General features: G+C 44.7%; 1 protein-coding gene and 1 pseudogene across 3 annotated transcripts in view; one reads left to right on the top strand and one right to left on the bottom strand.

Annotated features, from left to right (window-relative positions):
- Positions 1-10,971: 10,971 nt before the first annotated feature.
- LOC118663292 lies at positions 10,972-11,622 on the bottom strand (annotated as a pseudogene).
- A 2,944-nt stretch (positions 11,623-14,566) lies between these two features.
- TNFRSF11A (TNF receptor superfamily member 11a) overlaps positions 14,567-25,314 on the top strand; it is a 55,203-nt gene continuing 44,455 nt past the window's right edge. For 2 of the 3 annotated variants that reach the window (XM_036323205.1, XM_036323203.1), the window contains exon 1: positions 14,567-14,626. The gene's annotated coding sequence lies outside the window, so the exon portion shown is untranslated. The remainder of the gene's footprint in view (positions 14,627-25,314) is intronic. The other variant, XM_036323206.1, reaches the window with a different exon arrangement.

Here is a 25,314-nt window from a genome sequence, read left to right as displayed (position 1 = left end):
CAGCGGACTCTCATAGCCAGTTAGCCTGGAGGTCAAATCACCCCCACTATTGCCGACAACAATCAAGGCTTAACTACAACAAGACTGCGCACAAAGACCACTAGGGGGTGCACCAAGAAAGCATAAAAAATGCGGAGACAAAGAAACAGGACAAAACTGTCAATGGAGGATATAGAGTTCAGAACCACACTTTTAAGGTCTCTTAAGAACTGTCTAGAAGCTGCCGATAAATGTAGTGAGATCCTCAAGAAATCTAATGAGACCCTCGATGTTATGATAAAGAACCAACTAGAAATTAAGCATACACGGACTGAAATAACGAATATTATACAGACTCCCGACAGCAGACCAGAGGAGCGCAAGAATCAAGGCAAAGATTTGAAATGCAAAGAAGCAAAAAACACCCAACCAGAAAGCAAAATGAAAAAAGAATCTGAAAATACGAAGATAGTGTAAGGAGCCTCTGGGACAGCTTCAAGCGTACCAACATCAGAATTATAGGGGTGCCAGAAGATGAGAGAGAGCAAGATATTGAAAACCTATTTGAAGAAATAATGACAGAAAACTTCCCCCACCTGGTGAAAGAAATAGACTTACAGGTTCAGGAAGCACAGAGAACCCCAAACAAGGAATCCAAAGAGGACCACACCAAGACACATCATCATTAAAATGCCAAGAGCAAAAGACAAAGAGAGAATCTTAAAAGCAGCAAGAGAAAGAAACTCAGTTACCTACAAGGGAATACCCATACGACTGTCAGCTGATTTCTCAACAGAAACTTTGCAGGCCAGAGGGAATGGCAAGAAATATTCAAAGTGATGAATACCAAGAACCTACAACCAAGATTACTTTATCCAGCAAAGCTATCATTCAGAACTGAAGGTCAGATAAAGAGCTTCACAGATAAGGAAAAGCTAAAGGAGTTCATCACCACCAAACCAGTATTATATGAAATGCTGAAAGGTATCCTTTAAGAAGAGGAAGAAGAAGAAAAAGGTAAAGTTACAAATTATGAACAACAAACATGCATCTATCAACAAGTGAATCTAAGAATCAAGTGAATAAATAATCTGGTGATCATAATAGAATCAAGGACATAGAAAGGGAATGGACTGACTATTCTTGGGGGGGAAAGGGGTGTGTGAGATGCGGGAAGAGACTGGACAAAAATCCTGCACCTATGGATGAGGATAGTGGGTGGGGAGTGAGGGTGGAGGGTGGGGCGGGAACTGGGAGGAGGGGAGTTATGGGGGGAAAAAAGAGGAACAAATGTAATAATCTGAACAATAAAGATTTAATTTAAAAAAATTCCTTTTCACTATAAGACCAATTATAAAGTACACAACAGTTAATGTAAATGTAGCACAATATAAAATAACTTTATTATGTTTTTATTGATAGTATATAAATAATTCCTGTTCAGTGCAGTGAGGAATATAAATTATTTGCTTTTTTCAAAAGAGTCTTTAATGATATCTGGAAAATTCTGTCCAAAGCATATCTATATGGGACACTCTATTACTATTTTAGTTTCTTTTATTTCACAAAGACTAATCCATTATATTGATTTCCATTAGATAATTGCATAAATAGATTTCTTGATGTGTATAAGCTGGTATTTCACGTTTTGTGTTTCAGGAACTAAATTCTTTGTCAGTGATGTTCTTTAGGGTTGTCATTTATTGACAGCAGTTTGCTTTCTAAAATTTTGGCAAACTACAATCTTATTGGAAACATAACCCTTTCTTGAACTATTGATATTTTTACAACCTTAGATATTTTTAGGATATGCATTTTCAGTGAAGCTGAAAATATATATTTCTCTATATAAAATGTACATTACTAAGTAGTATAAATCTAATTGACTTTTTTATTTCATAGATGCTTCTTTTTTTTAATCCTCACCCGAGGATATTTTTTTCCATTGATTTTTAGTGAGAGTGGAAGGGAGGAAAATGGGGAGAGAGAGAGAGTGGAAGGAAGGAAAATGGGGAGAGAGAAAGAAAGAAACATCTATGTGAGAGAGACACATCAATTGTTTGCCTCCCACATATGCCCCAACAAGTGCCAGGGATCGGACCTGCCACCCAGGTATCTTGTCTGGGAATCAAACCTGAGACCCTACAGTGCTCTAACCACTGAGCACACTGGCCAGGGCTAGATGCTTTTTCATTTCTGATAATTACTTGACAATTTTTTAATGTAAATCATTTTCTAATTTATTTGTATATGGATTTTATAAGTAATCACATTTCTAACAAATTATTTTGTCTTACCATCAGAGAGCATGGAAATAATAAAATGTTCTCTTCCTCACAGAACTTTATAAAAACTGCATAACAGCAAAACTGAAAGTGTTCTGGCATTTAGAAAGTATTAGGAAAGTTTAAAGTCAAATTAAAATCTTTTAATCACTGAATAACTAAAGCATTGGTAACTGGGTAACCCCCACCCCATATTTTTGTCTTCTAGTAAGTGAGTAGGTAAGGTGCCAGGCATGATTTACCTAGGATTGCAGGAAAGTGAAAGTAGGGAATGCAGCAGCAGCTACAAGCCATAACAGTGAAATCCTTGGGAAGGCAAGAGGGGGCAGATTCAGAGCACAAAGGGAAGCAGTGGTCTCCTCTGTAACAGGAGAAAGCAGAGAACAGATATATTTGGAGGTAAGTTGGTAGATTTACTGGTGGGAAGATTAGGGGGTTTCCATTTAATTCCTTCTATTTTCTCATCTATATCCTCAACCTCTTCTCTAAAGGGTTTGTTCTTCATCTCATATTAATTGAATCCCGCTACACCTAACACATCCCTTTTCCTGCTAACCTTTTAAGTGGAGGCGTTTTATTTTTGTTCTCACAAACCTCTGTACCTTAGAGCCTGGAGGTAGAACAGGGGTTCTATTTGAATTTCATTTCTACTCCCAAAGGAGTATGAAGCAAAGACATTAACTTGGCAGGCATATGGAAAGTATTGGAGGTTCAAAGTGAAAAAAGGTAGATCTGGTTGCCTTTGAGAATGGCAGAGTGAATTATTGAGGAAATTGTAGGATTGCCAAGAAACTTTGAAAGCCCAATTTCGAATTCTAATTATGAATTTAGAGCAGTGATGGCGAACCTGTGACATGCGAACTCATTTTTTTGGTTGATTTTTTTTTTTGTTAGATGGCATTTAAGTATATAAAATAAATATCAAAAATATAACTCTTTGTTTTACTATGGTTGCAAATATCAAAAAATTTCTATATGTGACACGGCACCAGAGTTAAGTTAGGGTTTTTTAAAATACTGACACGCCGAGCTCAAAAGGTTCACCATCACTGATTCAGAGCAAGCTAGTTCAAACAATTGTTTGTAATATGTTTTTTATTGATTTTCAGAGGGAGAAAGGTATAGAAATATCAGTGATGAGAGAGAATCATTGATCGGCTGCTTCCTGCACACACACCCCTCCCACACACACACACACACACTGGGGATAGAGCCTACAACCTGGGCATGTGCCCTGACCAGGAATTAAACCCGTGACTTACTGGTTCATGGGTTGCCACTCAACCACTGAGCCACATTGATTGGGCTGTTTGTTCTTTTTCTCCAGCTAGGATCAGTTAATCAGGAGCAGATGTGAAGTATGCAGAGAATAAAGTATAACCAGGACTGGGTTTTTCCAGATGCTTAAGAGCAGGAGAAAGGACAAGGATGTTAAAGCTACTAGCCAAGGAATGATTATCATGATGGACCATAGAATCCAAACGGGACAAGAGGAAAAAGATATTGAAGGCAGGGGGATAGTCTGAGGGACAAGTCAAAAATATGTTTGGTGAGAATATTCAAGTAAGGGAGTTGAAATGAAAAGCAAGTAAAACCCCTGTTCTACTTCCAGGCTCTAAGGTACAGAGGTTTGTGAGAACAAAAATAAAAAGACTCCACTTAAAAGGTTAGCAGGGAAAAGGGTGTGTTAGGGGTAGTGGGATTCAATTAATATGAGATGAAGAACAAACCCTTTAGAGAAGAGGTTGAGGATATAGATGAGATATCTGAAGACAGACCATGAGTTAACATGAGCCCCGTGGAAGGTGAGGGAGGGTTAGGGATTAAGTTACGTTAAGAAACGTTCAGAATAACTCAAAGGTTAGAGCTCAGATCAACAAAGGCTGGGCTGAGTGAGGAAAGCAGCATTGTGAGGGTGTCAGGCTGATACTGTCAGGGTTATGGGGCCTATTTGGCATCTGTTCTCTGCAAATCAAAATCATGCTGATCTTAGTGGGAAAGTTTGAAGTTTCTCACAAGGTATAGGGTTTTTGTAGGTATTTATCAAGTTGAGGCTATTCCCCTCCATTTCTAGTTAACCAAGAGCTTTTATCACAAATGGTTGTCGGATTTTGTCAAATGCTTGTTCTATATCTACTAGAGTCCCAGTGCACAAATTCGTGCACCAGTGGGGTCCCTCAGCCTGGCCTGTGGGATCTGGCTGAAACTGACTCTCCAACATCCCCCAAGGAGTCCTCAATTGTGAGAGGGCGCAGGCCAGGCCGAGGGACCCCACCGGTTCACCATCAGGGCCAGGGAGGGACGTGGGAGATTGGCCAGCCGGGGAGAGACCATGGGAGGGCTCCACGGCATGTCCGGCCCGTCTCGCTAAGTCCTGATCGGCCAGCAGCAAGCTAACCTACCAGTCAGAGCATCTGCCCCCTGGCAGTCAGTGCATGTCATAGCAAGCGGTTGAGTGGCCTTAGCATACATTAGCATATTACGCTTTAATTAGTTGAACAGACGACTGGACACTTAGCATATTAGGCTTTTATTATATAGGATTGATATGGACATATACTAGTAATTGGTCTTCTTTAGCCCATTGGTGTACTACATTAATTGATTTGTGAATGTTGAACCAGTCTCACAGACCCAGGATGAATCCCTCTTGGTATATGATTCTTTTTATACATTGTTGGATTCCACCTGCTATTTAGTTGAAGATTTTTGCGTCTATGTTCATCAACGGTATTGGTCTGTAGTTTTCTTGTAATGTCTTTGGTTTTGGTATCAGGGTAATCTACAGAATATGTTCTCTGACCACAGTGAAATTACAAAAATAACAAAATGGTAACTAGAAAATAAAATATGTTGGAAATATAAGCAATGTGCTTCTAAAAGAAACCATAGGTTAAGGAAGAAATGACAATGAAAATTAGAAAACATTTTATGAATTAATAAAATTTCAAAACTTGTCAGATGAACTAAAGCCATACTTAGTGGGAGCTATACCATACATACAAGTTCAAATGCATAGATTAGAAGGAAAGGCTTAGGTCAGTTATCTAATGTTCATTTCAAGAAGTTTGGAAAGAACCTCAAAGTAAGCAGAGGCAGTAAATATCAGAAATTAATGCAAAACTCAACATTCAATACAGAAGACCAAGAAAGCTGAAAATTTGATTCTAACTAATTGAAGTAATAAATGTGATTAAACCCAAGTAAGACTTATCAAGAAAAAGAGAAGGCATAAAATACCAATATTAGAAATGAAAAATAAGAAACCTCTACAAACCCTATGACATTAAAAATGTGTAAGATATAATAAATGACTTTATACCAAGAAAGCTAAAAGTTTAGGTAGAATGGACATATTCCTATTTAAAAAGACAAAAACCAACTACTTACCAAAACCAACAGAAGAAAAGACAGAAAATCTCAGTAGTTCTGCATCAAGAAAATCAAATGAACAAAATAAACTAGCAAACAATGTGGGGACAAACTCATGGATACGGAGAACAGACTGTGACAGCTGTCAGAGAGGAGGGGGTTGGGAGCTGGGTGAGAAGTAAGCAAAGGGAAAAAAAAGAGACTCATGGACACTGACAACAGTATGGTGATTGCCAGAGGGAAGGGGACAAGGTAGAAGAAGGTAAAGGGAGGGTAAATGGTGATGGAAGGAAACTTGACTTGGGGTAATAAACACACAATTCAATATGTAGGTGAACTTGTAATTTAAAGCCATACCACAAAGAAACCCCAATGCTCTGATGGCTTTGTCAGTGAATTCTACCAGAGAAAAGTCCCTCCATATATTTCACAATCTCGCCCTAACACCCTAACGTGAAAACTTGACAGAACCCAATTCAGAAAGGAAAAGGACAGGCCCATCTCTCCCATGAACAGATGTGAAAACGCAGACAAAACTGATCAATGGTATTATAATTAAATCTATCAAGAAGGATGAAAGGTAATGAAAAGAAGAGAATATAAGGGGACTTGTGGGGGTGCTGGTGATGTTCTACTTCATGATTCAGATGCTGGCTACATGTACATTTTCATTTTATGATCATTCATCAAGCTGAACCCTTTATGTAAGTTATATTTCAATCATTCATCAAGCTGTACACTTTATGTAAGTTATACTTCAATAAAATACTATTTAAAAAAGAAGTCACTCTCTCTTACTCTGGACATCAGCATCAGTTGTCTATTGAGGCCAATCTGAATCTGGCCATAGAACAATACTTGTTTTACAGTTCAGAAATGCACTTATTTTGAATACCAAATTTGTAGAACTAGAAAAATTCTTGTCTATCAAAGCAACCAAGATGAGTTTCCCTGTCTACATCTCATAAATTTTTCATAAATTTTCATATCATTTTGGGTGTCATTGTGAAATATCGTAGTATTGAACAATTTATCTCTGGATGGACACTGATTTATTAATGCTTTACTTTTGTTTAAAAAGTACTTTAGAGGCAAGATGAGGGAAAGAGCAAAACATAAAAGGATAGGTAATAAAACTTGTATTTATTAGGTTTTTCACTGAAAGATTTGTAGTCTTTTATTTTTTTAATTGTTTTATTGCTTAAAGTATTACAAAGAGTATTACATATGTCTCCTTTTTTTCCCGCCCTTAACAATCCCCCGGCCACCCCTACCCCCCAGTGTCTTATGTCCATTGTTTATGCTTATATGCATGCATACAAGTCCTATGGTTGATCTCTTACCGCCCACCCCCGCTCCCGCCCTTCAACCCTCCCCGGCTTTCCCGCTGTAGTTTGACAGTCTGTTCAAGGCAGCTCTGCCTCTGTATCTATTTTTGTTCATAAGTTTATAATGGTCTTTATTATCCATGAGTGAGTGAGATCATGTGGTGTTTTTCCTTCATTGACTGGCTTATTTCACTTAGCATAATGCTCTCCAGTTCCATCCATGCCGTTGCAAATGGTAAGAGTTCATTCTTTTTTACAGCAGCATGGTATTCCATCGTGTAGATGTACCACAGTTTTCTAATCCATTCATCTACTGATGGGCCCTTAGGGTGTTTCCAGATCTTAGCTATTGTGAATTGTGACATGAACATAGGGGTGCATGAACATAGGGGTGCATATATCCTTTCTGATTGGTGTTTCTGGTTTCTTGAGATATATTCCTAGAAGTGAGATCACAGGGTCAAATGGGAGTTCCATTTTTAGTTTTTTGAGGAAATTCCATACTGTCTTCCATAGTGGCTGCACCAGTCTGCATTCCCACCAGCAGTGCATGAGTGTTCCTTTTTCTCCACATCCTCACCAGCACTTGTCGTTTGTGGATTTGTTGATGATAGCCATCCTGACAGGTGTGAGATGGTACCTCGTTGTTTTGATATGCATCTCTCGAATGATTAGTGACTCTGAGCAAGTTTTCATATGTCTCTTGGCAAAGAGATAGAGGAAGACAAAAACAGATGGAAGAACATACCGTGTTCTTGGATTGGTAGAATCAACATCATTAAAATGTCCATACTACCCAAAGCAATCTATAAATTCAACGCACTTCCCATTAAAATACCAATGGCATATTTCACAGACCTAGAACGAACTCTCCAAAAATTCATCTGGAATGAAAAAAGACCCTGAATAGCTGCAGCGATCCTGAGAAAGAACAAAGTAGGTGGGATCTCAATACCAGATATCAAGCTGTATTACAAAGCCACTGTTCTCAAAACTGCCTGGTATTGGCACAAGAACAGACATATAGATCAATGGAATAGGATAGAGAGCCCAGAAATCGGCCCGAACCAATATGCTCAATATTTGACAAAGGAGGCAATAACATACAATGGAGTCAAGATAGCCTCTTCAATAAATGGTGTTGGGAAAATTGGACGGATACATGCAAGAAAATGAAACTAGACCACCAACTTACACCATACACAAAAATAAACTCAAAATGGATAAAGGACTTAAATGTACGACGGGAAACCATAAAAATACTAGAAGAACTCAAAGGCAACAAAATCTCAGACATATGCTGAAGCAATTTCTTCACCGATACAGCTCCTAGGGCATTGGAAACTAAAGAGAAAATAAACAAATGGGACTACATCAAAATAAAAAGCTGCTGCACAGCAAAAGAAACCATCAACAAAACAACAAGAAAGCCCACTGCATGGGAGAACTTATTTGCCAATGTCATATCTGATAAGGGCCTAATCTCCAAAATTTATAGGGAACTCATACAACTTAACAAAAGGAAGATAAACAATCCAATCAAAAAATGGGCAAAGCACCTAAATAGACACCTTTCAAAACAGGACATTCAGAAAGCCAAGAGACATAAGATTTGTAGTCTTATGTTCACTTAAAAATTTTGCTTTTTAATGTATTCTCTTTTTTCTTAATGTGTGTTTGTTTTTTTAATTGATTTCAGATAGAGGACGGGAGAGAGAGAAGAGAGAAACATCAATCATGAGAGAGAATCATTGATAGGTTGCCTCCTGCACGCCTCCTACTGGGGACCAAGCCCAAAACATCGGCATGTGCCCTGACAATCCAACCATGACCCCCTGGTTCATGGGTCCACATTCAACCACTGAGCCATGCCCACCAGTCTATGTATTCTCTTTAGTTCTGTGCCCAGTGACAGAACTGTTCTTATATCATCATGTGAAAAAAATTACATAAACTGATTAATTCTCAATCTTATTGACATTTATTAGCATTTCCTTAATGAGATCGTGTCTCTGTCTTGGGTGCTTAAATGAAGACTGTTCAAATGTAATGTAAGGCATTCACTTGAATAAAAAATGATGGCCACATTTTTACTTTAGCTTTTTAATTCTGATAACTTGAGCTTGTGCAGAAGAGGGGTCTAGTGGGGATTTCCAAGGTGAAATGCACACTATTCATATAAAAAATTTTTAAGTAAACCTATGAGTCCTGTGTTTGTATCATGCACTTTGTTTTTCTGCATCCAAATACAACAATTCATTATCAGCTGAGTACTTTTAAGAAATTGGAAACATTTAACTTTAATAAATACTGTTGTTTAAAACGCATCTTACAATTATTATATATAACCAAATTTAATTATACATGTGCTTACAAATGTGGGTGGTTTTTAAATTATAAGTAACATTTAGACTAGTTTCTGTAAATGATGGGCAACCCCTTTAGCTACAGTGTGTGCATTTTTCAGAGAGAAAAATTGCTTTAGCATACTTCTATGTTTCTCATAATAATGTTTATTTATATTTAAAAAGAGGGCATCCTCAAGCCTATTTTAATGGGTTATGTTGGTAATATGGTATTCTCCATTAATATTTATAAAATATTTAAGTGATAGTTCTGTAAATGCAGAAATAGTATTTAATAAGTAAATTTTTTTAATTAAGCTTTTTTTAAAAGTAGATTTAATATGTTAACATGGGCATTTTATTTTTCAAAGCGCTTCCAAAACCAGCACACTCACCTCTGGGGCTTTCCAAGCAGAAGTCTTAAATCCCCTAATCTTTTTTTAACCAAGAAGGGGGTAATGCTGGAAGTATGCCAGGAATGAGCTGCGGTGTTTCTCATGAAGTGGCACAGTGAAAGTATAGTTTCTTTTGGCAAAAGCATCATCTCATCCAGCTTTTACCCCACTGCTTTTCCCAGAAAGCCTGTCTCCACATTCAAGATAACAATAGGCCAGATGACTATTCTTTCTTTCATCTGTACTTATAAGCATTCCTTCACTTATTTCATTTAGAGTTTTAACATCTATTTACCAAGTTTACACAGCTGTCGGTTCAAATGCAGAAGTACTTTTTCCTCAATGTAAATAATTTAGAAACACTAAAAATAAAATTAGTAGTTTCTCCTTTTCCTTCTGCAACTCACCTGATATTAAAAATTTGGTGCTGCATGGCCAGCATCGCTCAGTGGTTGAGCATGGACCTATGAATCAGGAGGTCATTGTTCACTTCCAGGTCAGGGAATATGCCCGAGTTGTGGGATCGATCCCCAGTGTGGGACGTGCAGAAGGCAGCCAGTCAATGATTCTCTCTCATCACTAATATTTCTCTCTCTCTCTCTCTCCCTCACTCCCTTCCTCCCTCCTTCCCTCCCTCCCTCATCCTTTCTCTCTGAAATTAATAATATTTATCTTTTTAAATGTAGTGCTTAGTGAGGCAGGACTAGCACTGCAGAACCAGGCAGCCAGGGTCTGAATCCCAAGTCTGCTACTTAATGGCAATGACCCTCAGCAAGTTACTGACCTATGTGTCTCAGTTTTCCCATCTGTAAAATGGGAATGATAATAGTATTTCTTACAAGGCCATTGTAAGGATTAAATGGACTTGTAAGTATAAGTATACTAGTGTTTGCTATTTATTGTCTTTCCATATATTTCCACTTATGATTGTTGTTAAAAAGCATGGGGTGATTATTCTGTTACTTGCTTATTTTTTTTCCTCATTAAACTTTGTTATTTTAATGGGTCTCAAAATTCTGTGACAGATTTTTGGTCAAGTTGTTTCCATTAAAAAGTACTGATTTTAAAAACTAATAACTTAAAAACTGCCATGCACACAAAAGAACCAAATGGTCCACAAAACATTCTCTTTTCCTTCTGAAGGTTTTCTGATGCATTGTAATCATTAAACTTTTACTATTAAACTTAAGACAGTTGAGACAAACAGTTCTGAGTCCGTTCTTCCACCACTGGTTAAGACGGGGGTGGCAGGAGTTGGGAATAATATTCATTTAGTCTTCTGAGCTTTCTGTGCAGACTTGGTGACCCTGCCAGCTCCAGCGGCCTTCTCATCCATGACTTTGATGACACCCACAGCAACTGTCTGCCTCATGTCACGAGCAGTGAAACGGCCCAGAGGAGGGTAGTCAGAGAAGCTCTCAAACACACATGGGCTTGCCAGGAGTCATATCAACGATGGCGGTATTTCAGAAACTTGGGGCCATCTTCCAGCTTTTTCCTAGAACGATGATCAATCTCCTTCAGCTCAGCAAATTTGCAAGCAATATGAGCTGTGGGACCATTCAGCACAGGTGCATATCCAGCACTGATCTGGCCTGGGTGGTTCAAGATAATCACCTGAGCTGTGAAGCCAGCTACTTCCATTGGTGGGTCAGTTTTGCTGTCACCAGCCACATGGCCACGGCGAACATCTTTGACAGACACATTCTTGGCGTTGAAGCCCACATTGTCTAGCTGTAGGGTGGCCCAGTGGAATCCATTTTGTTAACACCAACAATCAGCTGTTTCACATCCAGTGTGTAGGCCAGAAGGGCATGCTCACGGGTCTGTCCACTCCTGGAGATACCTGCTTCAAATTCACCAACACCAGCAGCAACAAGAGGACAGCACAGTCAGCCTGAGATGTGCCTGTAATCATACTTTTGATTAATGAAGTCTCTGTGTCCTGGGGCATCAATGATGGTCACTTACTGGTCTCAAATTTCCACAGGGAGATATCAGTGGTCATGCCACGCTCACGTTCAGCTACTTGCTTCTTTTACTTAATGTACAGGGGTGGGCAAAACATTTTACTTTTGTTTTATCATGTATTAATTATTGTATTATTTGTGTTATTATTTCATATCCTTACTTATGATTATCTTTTAGGTAATGATGGCTGGTAATTCAAGCTACTTTTGCCTACCCCTGAACCATGGACATCTTTCCCAAACTACTTAATGTTTTTAAATAGCTGCATTATATCCTATATTATGATGGACCACAATTTTTTCTACCATTTCTATATTAACAAATCTTCCCAGTTTTCTCTTAGTGGTTTTCCAAAAATGCTAAGGCAAATATCCTTATACCTCTCTCTTCATGGATTGATATGTTAGATTCCAAGGTATGGAATTCCTTTGTCAGAGGATAATTGCACTTTAAAATTATTTAGTCAACACCACCAGATTGCTTTCCAAAAGGCAGCAAAGCAAGCGGGCGATGCATGAATCAGGCTGCACAGTAAGGAGTCACAAAGCACAGCAAGTCGTCTGACTACAGTGGCACAGCGGCGGGAGCAGGGAGGGGGTACCCCTGGTTCTTACGGACACTTGAAGTGGCAGAATTTTTTAAAAATATATTTTATTGATTTTTTACAGAGAGGAAGGGAGAGGGATAGAGAGAGTTAGAAACATCGATGAGAGAGAAACATCGATCAGCTGCCTCCTGCACACTCCCTGCTGGGGATGTGCCTGCAACCAAGGTACATGCCCTTGACCGGAATCGAACCTGGGACCCTTGAGTCCGCAGGCTGACGCTCTATCCACTGAGCCAAACCAGTTAGGGTTGAAGTGGCAGAATTTTATCTGAAGGTAGACTGTGATAATTTATAGGTGCATATTATAATCCCAGAGCTAAAAAAGCAAAACAAGGAGGTATCTCTATATATATAAAAGCCTAAGCAACCATTTAACCGTTCGACCGGTAGCTATGACACACGCATTGACCACCAGGGGGCAGATATTCAATGTACAGGCATGGAAACATGGAACAGACTGATTAATCTCAGAGAGAAGGGGGAGGGGGAGGGCAGTAAGAGATTAACCAAAGATCTTATATGCATACTAGAGGCCCAGTGCACGGATTCATGCATTGGTGGGGTCCCTCCACCTGGCCTGTTGGGATCAGGTGGAAACGGTGCATCTTAAATATTCCCAAGGGGTCTCAGATTGCAAGAGGGTGCAGGCCAGGCCAAGGGACCCCACTGGTGCAGGAATCTGTGCCCTGGGCCTCTAGTATAAGATAACAGTGGTGAGAAAAATAGAATCCTAAAATATTCTCAAATAATCCAAAAGATTTAAAAAAGGGACAAAGATGGAACAAATAGAAACAAATAGCAAGATAGACTTAAACTTCACCATATCTATAATCACATGACATATGAACACGCCAGTCAAAAGATAGAAATTGTCAAACTGGATAAAATGAAAAAGCAAGACCCAATTATATGCTGTCACTTTAAAACAGACACAGATAGCATAAAATGATAGAATGAGATGTGCCCTGTATGTGCTATTCATAAGAAAAGTGAAGTCCTATACATACAACTGAGGTCAGAGTAGACTTCAGAACCCCATTTTACCATCACGATAAAAGGGTTAATTTATCAAGAACACACAATCCTAATGTTTATGCCTCTAATCAGAGCTTCAAAACATGAGGGAAAAACAGAACTGAAAGGAAAAATAGACCAATCCACAATTATTGTTGGAAATTTCCAGTTTTCTCAGGAGAAGACAGAAAATCAATATGGGTATTTCAACCAATTTAACTTAAATGACATTTATAAACCACTTCACCCAACAACAGTGGAATGCATAGTTTTCTCACGCGCACAGGGAATACTTAAGATACACCATGTGCTGGGTCAGAAGAGTGAGGCACGTTCTCAAGGAATTCAAAACAATGTATTTCATCGACGTGGGCCAATTATTTCCACTCAAAAAGTTATCTGTACAAAGGAGTGCCTACACAGTGCGTCCAGCACGGACCTAGCATGTGAGGGAAGACACACTCCTGAGGAAGGCACCCCAGCGACCAGAACAGCAGGTGCTGCGCCCAGACCCCCAACTGCTGCTTCTTCATCAGGAGAGAGGCCAAGCCCGCCCGGCCCAGTGCCTTGACCGGCGAGGGGCGGAGGCAGCAGGGGCTGGCGGCCCGGAGCAGGGCCCTGGAAGAGACTCAGTGGCCAGCAAACGGCGAAGGCGGACTTTATGAATTGCGCTGGGCGGTGACTGTGGTGACCCTTTCCCTGGAGTCCGCCCCGTCTCCTTAATTCCGCTGGTGGGCCGCCACCGCTGGGAGGCCCCGCCTGGATGGGCTGAGCGCGCGGGCGCGGGCGGGGGCGAGGGCCAGGCTGCCTCCCCTCCCCGGACGTCTGCGACCTGGAAAGACACCCGGGTCAGGTCGCAGGCAACCAGTCTGCCCGCGGGCGGCAGGCAACCCGCAGCGCCAAGGGGACAAAGGGAGGAGGCTCCGGGCTAAGCCCCGCACTCACGGCGGGGCGGACGCGGATCGGCCCCGCGGCCCTCACCCCCCGGTGCCCGGGTCTGTCCCGCCGCAGACGCCGCGCGGGCCGCCCCCCGCGCCCCGCCTCGGGCACCACCTGGCCGCCGCGGCCCCGCCCGGCTGGAGCCGGACGTCTCGCGGGCGGGGACAGGTGCCCCGAGGGGCGGGGCGGGCGGGCGCGGCGGGGCGCGGCGGGGGGGCGGGGCGGGCCGACCCCGGGGCCCCGAGCCGCCTCGCCTGCCGCGCGGAGCCCGCCGCAGAGGCCGCAGAGCGCGGCGCCCAGCCCGCCCCTCCGCGCCATGGCCCCGCGCGCCCGGCGGCGCCGCCCGCTGTCCTCGCTGCTGGCGCTCTGCGCGCTGCTCGGGCCCCTGCAGGTAAGTAAGGCGGCTGCCCGCGCGGCGCCCCTGGGAGCTGGGGACGCCGGGGCGCGGGGGCTGCGAGATGACCCGACGGCTGGACGGAGAAACCAGAGCGGAGGCTTCGGGGTCGGAGGAGGCAGAAACTTGGGGAGGCGGTTCCGCGGGTTGGACCGTGGCGGGAGGGAAAGGGCGAGAAGATGGGGTGTTGGGAGGCGCGGGACCCCAGTACCGGACACGGGCGCTTCCAAAAGCCCACTTGATGGCAGGCTTTGCTGTCGTTTATTCGCCCAACATTTCTGGAGCCCCGAGCTCCCCAGGCACAGTCGCTGCTGGGTAGACACAGCCCCTCCCGGCAGCAGAACACGCCCGGGAGAAGTCCGCGCGCAGACAATGCCCGCACCCGGGAACCGCTCCTCAGTGCGAGGTCTCGGGCACCAGGGGTCCGCGGGAGCCTGGGTCGGTCCCTCCACCTGCGCGTCGCTCGGTCTCCCAACCTGTTTCCTGGGTCGTCGGACGGCCAGGGCTGCGCTCGCCGCGCGGGGATGCCTAGCGCAGGCGGCGACACCGAACTGCAGTTTCTGCAGAAAAGCTGAAGCCCCCGCTCCCCACTTTTTCACGCCCCCTCCGACTGCCTCCACAAGCAGCTAAGGTCCACCCGTTCAGGTTCTGGCCCTGAATAATCGCAGGATCACTTGTTCTCAGAACCCCTTTGATGGTGTTAGGACAAAATACTGTTTGCAATGGGAGAAACCAAGGTACGCGCGGGATTTCAAGGCAGTGGGGCGCCAGAAACGGCCCTGCTGTCCTGGAGCTCAGCCGGATGAAGCTGGGGCGGCAGGCACCGCGGGGTAGTGGTTAGCGTCACTGATGCCAGGCTCTTCCCCTCCCCCCCCACCCCCCGCAAGGAGTACCCACCCCTTGGCTGGTGAATGGCTTCAGGGTAAAGAGTGCTAGAGGTGCCCCCACATGCGCATCTTCTCAGATCCCTGTCGCTGCCCAGTCCTTTGGGAGGAATTGTCTATCCATCACTCAGTACAGTTACTGATAAATAAATACATAAAGCCCGTTACTGATTTTCTGTCCTCGCGAGGGGAGCTCTTGTGCGCCCAACCCAGCACCGCAAATGGAAGTTCCTCAGAAGGAAGGGTGAGAGGTGGTGGTTTCCTGGGCTCCAGCAGTTTCAGATTTCCCTTCGCTGGTAGAATTGGTTTAGGCTGTGGTGACTCCCGCGTGCAAGATGGCTCAGAAGCCCCTGCAGACTCAGAGAGGCGTTTGCAGAACTTACTGTATTTGGGTGAGAAGCGGGGGAAAGCCCGCTGGGGAGTCAAGCCTTGAGAAAAATAACAGGAATATGCTAGAGGCTGGGGCAGAACATGCTCATGGAGATGCCTTCTATGTCCACAATCCTTGTGTGGGTGCCTTAGAATCCCGGAGGGAAAAGATAGCCCAGAAACCGAATGGAATAGTTCACTTTAAGCACTTCAGGTGTTGCTTAGTTAAGTGTTCAACAGGTGGGGCAGGGCGCCATCTTATTTGAACTAAAGGACCAGGGATCCCATGAACTGCAGGCCACTGGAGAAAAACCTGCCAGCTACACTTTTGAAAAAGCATCTCATGTTTTATTACAAAAACTACCCACATATGGCATAAAATGCATTGGTTGTAATAGCAACAGCAAGTGCTATCAAAACAAATTTGTTTTTCAGAGAGACCTTTCAACAAGTGTTATTTCCCCTCCCTTTTCCTTTCGGCCACTTGAATTATGTGCATTTTAAAATCATACCTAAACAGAAAACAATAGAATGATATTGGCATCCTAATCAAAGGGAATCATTTACGCTCAGCCTCCCCACTAGCTGTGAAAGTGGAAATGCACTATTACCCCCCCCCCCCCCAAGAGACTGTGCGTACAAGCACTCCCTGTGTTCAATTACTGCTTCTTTGGCGAACCTATTAGTTTAAAAAAAGGAATTGCTTTGGCTATCCATTGATGGTTGTTTTCACACACGGGCAAGGTTTGGCCAACTGCTTTGCATTGTTGGGGGTAGGGTAGTGGTTTTGTAAAATAGTTGGCAAAAACAGCTTCTAGAAAGTGCTTTATCTGCAAGTACTGGACTTGGTTTCATTTACTTTAATTAAATAGAAATAAACTTACCTGGAAGGCTGTAAGTTTTGCCTTTTAAAGCATTTCTGTGGTTATACCTCTGTCTGTCTGTCTTTGGTTGGGAATTTGTTTTCAGACATAAGAAGTGTATTTACTTACAGATAAAAAAAAAAACATTGTAAGTTTTTATGCCGATAGTTCTACTGTTTATTCCAAGTAAGAAAATGTAGACGCACGCTGTTTTCATTAAGGTAACTATTTATCCTCAGTTATTTAAGACCTAGGGGAAGGGTCATCCATGCCCAGGCCAACCAACATTTATGGGACGTGAAACATTGTGCTGGTGAGAAACAAGATGGAGACATCACTGTACCTTCACAGGTCACAGTCCAGCAGAGAGGACGAGATGGGTGAAGCTAACAGTAACCAAGCAGCTGTGATAAGAGACAGTCGGAGGGTGGTGGGGAGCTAGTGGGAGTGTGGCTGCAGGAATCAGGAGGGCTTTGGGAGGAGGGGAGTTTCTTGAAGTGGGCTTTGGAGGATGGGTAGGAAATCAAGAGAAGGAGTAGTTCCAAGAGGCAGTTGAGGAAGAAAGCTTTCTAGTCAAGAAGATGGCATGAGTGGTTTAGACTTAAAGGAATCTTGCCAACACACACACACACACACACACACACACACACACACACCCCTTCACCTTCACATATTTTTATGACTTTACAGATAGCACAAAGCACTTAATTCAGAAAACCTGACCAACAGACAGGGCATGAACATTTATAGCTTTTGAGATAACTCCTATATAGCCCTATTGAGGTGGTAAGGAGACTTATCAGAAACAGATTGGCCACAGGGCCCTGGAAGGGAGACCCCGTAGAGGAAATCCCCTAGGGCAGAGCTCTGCCTGGGCTCTAGGATCGGTGGATGCCCTGCGTCTCCATGGCTGTCTCTCAGCCTCCCATCCCACCCTGGAGGGAAAGCTTGGTGCATGTTACTACTTTGTTTGAAGAACCACAGACACATAAATCTGTGGCCTTCTAGTTCATTTTGTCAGTAACAAATATTTCAAATGCCTCTCCCTCATTTCCTTCCCACCAGCTGCCCCCCAAAATGGCAAATCTGTAACATGAACGCATTCTCTGTGTTGATAAGGAAATATGAGCTTGCTTTTCTCAGTTATCTACCAGGAATTCTCACACCAGGAAAACTGAAACAATAAAGGTGAATTTTTAAAGGTCACTAAATCCGTGTTTTACGAGACCATGAGAAGGGGAGTTCCAAGCCTGAGCCTCCTCTGCACAGTGTTGTTTTAAGGAGGTGCTGCAGGAACTCTATCTGCCATGTCAGTATTAAACTCCCCCCGCAGTCCCCCCTCTGTGTTTCCCTAACTTTGAAATGCATGGGAAAAAATATTAGTGTTTTTCCCACATGGTGTTTTCAGTGGACCAGGAATGCTGCCTGGGCTGTTCTTTTTGCCAGGTGGGTCTGTATCCACCCTGGTGTTCATCAGCTCTACAGGTTATCCTCGCCCGAGGGCATCTACCCTCTGGCCAGGTGGCTGCCCAGGAAGGCGATGGCCCTCTCCCTGCCATATCCTGACCCCAGCCTGCAAGGGAAGCATGCCCCACTCTCTGGAGCACACAGCGGATCCACTTCCATGCCTCCAGAGTTGGCATGGGTGGGACTCTGCCCACAGCGGGCTCTCCCTCCAAACACCTTTAGGTTCTCCACCCGGTTTATAGGAAGTCGTTTGCCTTGTCTGTGTTCCCTGTGGTTGCCACGTGTGGGCTTCCTGTAGGGTCCACTGCTAGGAAGACAGTTAAAGCTCAACTCATCCTTTCTGCCCCAAAGCACTGAGCCTGAGACAGTGGGCTTCCACGAAACGGAAGACTCGGCCCGTCTGAAGTTCTTAGTGAGCTTTTGAGGTTGAATGCTGAGTGGGCGGTGAGCGAGATTACACAGCGTCCCACATCTCTGTCCCCATTCTGAGAGGCTGTCAGTCTGCTTCCTGCCAGCGCTCCCCGCCCAGCAGGCCTCCCCTGTCTCCTTGGTCGTCCAGGGCTGGCTGGCTGCAGTTCTCCCCCCAGCCCCGTCGCAGAGTGAAGCCTGCGCCAGGCCAGGCCAGGGGAGCACGGGGTCTGGATACTTGGACCGTGGGAGGGTGCTTGTGTGACTGGGAAGCATTGCAAAGGGTGGTGGGCGCCCAGGACAAGACGTGCTTTAGCCAGCCCTCGGGGGTCCAGAAAAACACCCCGTTCTTGCTTACCGTGTGGTCCTGTGTGTCCAGGGCTGCTTTGTTGGGTGGGGGCTGGCGTGGGGGAGGGGTGTTCAGGGATCTCTCACAAGGACAGCATCCTGTACTCCAAGGGCCCATGTGCAAGCAAAGCAGTTGCGATTTTATCTGGATGTGTTGTATGTAGGCTGGGGAGGGACGTGATCAGATGTCTGTGTTATGAGAAAGTGTCGGGGTGGGTCTGGGGGGTGGGGTGGGCAGTAAGGAGGCCACTGCTTGAATCAGGTCATCGCAGTGGCGAGAGGAGAAGCCGAGGGCAGGAGTGCCTCAGAGCCAGCGGGCTGTGCTGGTGCTGACCGTACTGGGCCAAAGGATGTGGGCTGGTCGCACCTGTCAGTTAAAAAAAAGAGATGTGGTTGATGGCAGAACAAATAGCAGACTATTTGGATTGTCTTTTTCACAGTTTATTGGGGACATTTCTGTCTTGGTCCCAGTCAGAACGTTGTTCAGGTTCAAGGAAAGAAAGATTTTTTTCCCCCCTAAACTAGTAATAATGAAGGACGAAGTTCAGGCTGTTGAACCCCAGCTGCTTTGGATTATTTTATTGGGGGACAGACAGGTTCCTTAAATTCTATAGAGGCAAATAAGCTAAAAGCCAAGGTATTGGGATCTGCAGGAAACTGGTGTGCACTGGAATTTAGAGCCATTTCCTGACCTAAAGGTGTCTTGATTCAAAAGTTCAGGATGTAGGCTGGGCTCTAAAACGCAGGACTAAAGAGAGATAAGCGTCCAGTGATCCCCAGTGAATCCAGCATCAGAGCAGGTGTGACCTGACCCGTGGTCCTCCCACACGGGCCTCAGATAGGTCACCTGCCCCCAGCAGAAGCAGTGTTTACCTTGAACCCATAGGTTGGCAGAAGACTTCCCTTGCATAGAACACATTTTTCCTGGTGGGTTGGTAGTGCCTAAGATGGGCGCTTCCCTTCCTCTCTGCCCAGCTCCCTAATGCCTCCCCCATCCAAAAAAGTCCTAGTCTAGCAGCTGACAAGAGGCCCGTCTGGCACAAACACAGTCACAGCTGCCAGGGTTCAAGTGGCAGGAAGAACTGACTGCAGGAGCTATCCTTTCAGTTCATCAGAATAATAATAACTTATTACATTTCCTGTTCAGTGTTGAGAGGACAAGAGCCACTTCCTCCGGCTACCAGAAATTTGAAGACTTTCCATTAAAAATGAGGAAGAAAAACTTTAACTTTTTGCAAAGATGATGGTTAAACCCGGCAAATGGGAAGAGAGGATGTGTGGTATTGCATAAATCCTATTAGCACCACAGTTTGGGCTGGTTTGGGTTCTCAGTACCTCCCCCAAATGGGAAAGGAACCACTTCCCTATGGTATCCCTTAAACATACACACACACACACACACACACACACACACCAAAAAACAATACTTGTTACTTTTTGAAATATTGTTAGCAACTTGTAACTTAAAAGTGTATCCTTAAGTAGCACAAACAGCTGCTAAACTCATATCCAGTTTAAAAAAAAAAAAAATCTGGGAAGGGCACTTCCCTCCTCTCAACTTTGTACCCAAGGTATAAAAGCAGGGTATAAAAAAGAGCAAGGTGTAAGACCTCTGAAACTGTCATGCTAATTGAGATCGTCAGTTCCGTTATTAAAGTTTAGCCGAGATTATTCTCCTCTGCCCTTGCTAACCCTGGCTGATCACTTAATAATTCTCAATGACAGGAACTTCCCCAGAGCAGACCTAAACCTAACATGTCACAACTTGATCCCATTTCCTCAAATTTGTTCTATCACAGGGGTAAAGATCAGTTGGTCAATGTCATCTTTATTTTAATGGTTCTATTATTGAAGAGTGTTAGCCCACAACTTCCCCTTGCCCGGGGTTATTCATTCTAGTTCCTTAACCTCTCTGCCAGCTTTCCTTCCTTTCAAGTCAATGGATACTTATTTGCATTTACTAGTAAAAACCAAAAGCAAAGAGAAGGCCATACATAAGACCTGGTGGGAAACCTCAGCCTTTTGCCACACAGCCTCTGACCTGGGAAGCTGCCATCAAGTAGGGAAGATCAGACGTCACAGTTTTTATTCCTTGCAGGTCCGTGGGCCTAATCCACTGCAAAAGAGAAACAAGCGAGATGCCCGGGGAACACAGAGAGGAGAGGTTGGACGTGGAGAACGGGGCAGGTGGTGCTTGCTCTGGGACTGGACGGACAAGGGAAGGGGCTGAGATAGGACACGCAGAGCATACAGGACAGAATTGTGTCCCGTCGTGGTGTCTGGAGCCCAGGGCCTGCGAGAGGGACCAGGGAAGGATTAGGCCAATTGGGGAAGTGCTGGGTCTGAGTCATGAATGGCTGTACAAACAAACCTCAGGAGCTGGGACTCGGTCCTGGGGAGAGTGTGGTCCCTGGACCCCCGCACCTGAAGCCCACTCACTGAATCAGAAACTCTAGGGTTGAGGCCCAGCAGTCTGGTCTAACAGCCAGGGGGTTCTGACATATGTCTAAGTTTGAGAACCGCTGCTGTCGACTGTGGGATTCCATCAAAAGGTTCTGTGCTCTTCTCTAAGTTACTAATAGATGGTTAACATATATTAAAAGTACCTGCAATTTGTTGAATCCCTCCTGTACACCAGTCCTGTGCCGGGGGCTTTACAGTGATGCTGTCTAATCCTCAGCCCACCTTGCCAGAAAGATGGGAAAACAGGCCCAGAGAGGCTAAGTAACTTGCCCATGTTTGCACAGCTCATAAGCAGCAGAGCTGGAATTTCTCCTTGGTGTCTGCCCCAGTGGCATGGTCCTACTCCCTTAGGTAATCTTCTTATACAGTGAACTCTGTGTCAGTGTGGGGAGCAGAAGCAAGCCCCTGGGTCTGCATTGGTGCTGGTCTGCCTGAGTGTGCACACTCACCGAGGGCTTTGTGTTGCAGAAAGACAGACGCTGTGACTTTAAGGCTGATTGAGTTTGCAGCGGCTCCCCAAGTACTCTCAGGGCAGGGTCTGGGTGCCAGTGAGTTGATCCCTGACTCAGGAGGAAAAGGAATGTGACACATGGAGTCATCTCTGCCACTTCCTGCAGTGAAGGCGGCTCGGAGGCCACATGCGCCGGCCTGCACTGTGCGTCTGCACTGCAGCCGTCCTCACCCCCTCCCGATGGGGGATGGGCCTGTGTTTACCTCCCTCCTGTCACCTGCCAGGCTCTATACTGGATGGTCGGTCGGGGCATGGGGGGTAGGAGGAGAGACGAGGCTTCCGAGCCCCAGGGCCAAACCCAATGAGCAGGTAAATATAGTTCGATTATATTTTTAAAGGTTCTGTCTGTCTTCTTATAATCTCGGTGAATCTGGGAACTCCTCTCTTGGCCCAGGTGACCTGAGCTCCTATTTTGAGTGTCTACCATGGCACAACTCTCAGTCATTTCTATTACCGACGTTTTTCTCAGTCGGTAGCAGGAGAAAAGTTGGAATGAGATAGAGGGTCAAAGCATAGATAGCCTTGGGGTCACTGCCAGGCGCCCAGCTCTCTGTTGCAGCGAGACAGGAGCTGCCAGCGGGGTTTGGGTGGAGGGAATGATGTGTTACTAGTGCACAGCAAGAAATCTTGGAACAGACCTCTGACCCCATGACATTGGGTATGACATACAGGGATGATTAAACTCAGCAGGAACACAACTGGAATCTGGGCCCTAAACTTTAATGCATCAACATCTGATGGTCGCAAGGTTTCAAAATTTAACAATGAAACCATAAAAACATGATCCCTGTAACCAGGCCATTGAGGGCCTATTTATGGGTAAATTATAAATGGCCAAGGCACCATCATGCACAACCAACTGGTTGTCAGTAACCACTGTGCAGAGCAACCCCCACGGGTGAGGGAATGCAGAGTGATGGGTGCCGGCTCCTCCGTGCCTGGAAGTGGGTCTCGAGTGGCCTCAGGCAGGGGCCTCATCCAGTGTGAGAGGCGCCCCATTCCCAGGGTGAGTGACAGGCATGAGAGGCAGAGCAATTGTGTTGTGTGTTAGTTAAGCAGACCCATATTCCGTCCCGGTTAGAAAACAGAATTTGAGCCCAGGAAGAGATATTCCATCTTGATTTTGCAGCCCCTCCCCTCTGGGTAGCTCTAGTTTTGCACGCAAATTGGTGGAGTCTTTCCAAGTCCGGGCTTGGGAGTGTGAATCTGATTCAGATCTAGTAGGAAACTATGATAGTCTTCTGTACAGGGAAGTTATGAGATCAAACTTGTCCTTCAGGAAAAATTACTCATTGATCGAACAAGAGTCTGAGCCTTTGCTACCTGCTTAGCACTGTTCAGTCTTCTAATCACTAACCCGTTGAGCACCTGTGAGGATGCTAGAAGGCCAGGCAAGTCAGGTCTCTAGCCTAGTGCCTGGCAGGACCGCAGTATCCGTTTCCTAAGGGCCAACTCTGTCTTCACTCCCGCTCAAGATCAGTGGCGTCCAGCGTTGGGAGAGGTGGTTCCCTCTGTACAGTGTGTGAAAACATGAGGAAGTTCTGGCTCTTCGTCTTTACTGGAATCTCTGGCCATGCTACTCAAAGACCATCAACATCACATGGCAGCATTGTTAGAAGTACAGACTCTCTGCCCTGGCCAGTGTGGCTCCGTTGGTTGGACATTGTTCTCTGCACCAAAAGATTGCTAGTGCTATTCCCGGTCAGGCACATGCCCTGGGTTTCAGGCTCAATCCCAGTAGGGGGAATGCAGGAAGCAGCCGGTGGGTGTTTTGCTCTCACATAGATGCTTCTCTCTTCCTCTCCCTCTCCAGACCTACTGAATCAGAATGTGTATTTTAATAAGATTCCCAGGTGATCCCATGCACATATGAGAAGCACTGGACTTGACTCTGAGGGCCAGGGGCAGTCTAGTCCTTTCCCTGGCCACTCTGGGTGCTCATGACCTTATTAGCTTGGTGCACCCCCAGAATGAAGGCAGAGCCTAGAAGGGTCCTTGGCCTCCAGCAGATCAGGGTGCTGGGAGCACAGGGGTCATTGACGTTCACAACAGGAAAGAAGATAAAGTAGCTCTCGTCTGGAATGAATGCAAATTTTTTTGTTTTGTTTTTAATTTAAGAAAAGGGGTGGGGGGAGGCCTTAACCACTGGGAGAATAAAGGAGCATTCACTGGCGCCTTTGGAAATCATGTTGAGTGTAATACAGGGACAAGTCAAAGCCATCCTAATTGCCGTGTTTAGGAAACAAACCTATCTTGCACTTTCATTTCAGGTAGCCCACAGCTGCAAACTTTTTAAACTCTTTATCTCTCTGGAAGACAAAGAAACTTGCAATTAAAGTGTTGCAATGCAAGGTTATTTCTTCATTTTCCTTTGGGGCATATGTTCTGTTTCTGAGGAGCAGAGATAATAAACGCATTGTGAGGAGGGAGAGAAAGGGTTGAGTGAAGATCAGTGGAGCTTTGAGATGCGCCTGCGTGAGAGCAGCCACCCTTTCTTCCTTTAAGGAGCAAATCTGGGGTCAAGGTGTCAGGGCAGAAACGCTGATGCATCCGGAAAATAAGCAACTTTCAAGGTAGTCCGTTGTTTAATGTTTGCTAAATCAGACGGTGACTATGCCAAGACATCTAAGAGGCCACAGTTACTCTACATTTTTAAGGGTTGTTTTTTGTTTATTTGTGTGTGTGTGTGTGTGTGTGTGTGTGTGTGTGTGTTTTATTCTGACCTAAGGCAGATTTTCTTTTTTCTGTGCAAACTATCTGTTTGAAAAATACCTGTGGCAAAACGGTTAAGATAGTCAATTTTATAGTATGTATATTTTATCACAATTAAAAATAAAATGAAAAAAATACTCTTACGGGAAATGTAGTTCTTACCTGGTAATGAAAATGGCATGAAGTGCTTGTTATTCAGACCTTTGCGGAGGGACAGCAGTGTCCTCCGATCTGAACCCAAAATCAATATCACAGAAGCCTGGTGCTGCGAGTGTATGTTAACTCATAATGTGGATAAATTCTGCCATCAGTTGTGTGGCTTCATGTACCACCCTCCCCTCACTGCAGTGGTCTGACCACACTGCCCACACTCCCTCCCAGGCCCTTTGCAAATGCTTTGACATCCACCGGGAATACCCCTCCTCCTGACCTGGCTTTGAACTTCATGTTTCCCACTTTACACAGGTCTCCACTGAATGCCAGCTTTTCAGGGGCTCCCCATCATCATCCCATTACTTGCCCTCTTTTATTTTTTTTCGCAAAAATTATTACACCCAGATTTCATTATTTGGGTGTAATAACTTTTGCTTATTGTCACTCTTCTCCTGTGAGAAGGACTCCCCCTGTCTAGGTCCATCTCCTGTATCCACAGAACCTAAC

This window comes from Myotis myotis, unplaced genomic scaffold, assembly GCF_014108235.1.
Source record: "Myotis myotis isolate mMyoMyo1 unplaced genomic scaffold, mMyoMyo1.p scaffold_m19_p_9, whole genome shotgun sequence".
Taxonomy (NCBI): Eukaryota; Metazoa; Chordata; class Mammalia; order Chiroptera; family Vespertilionidae; genus Myotis; species Myotis myotis.
This window is presented reverse-complemented; position numbering and strand designations above follow the sequence as displayed.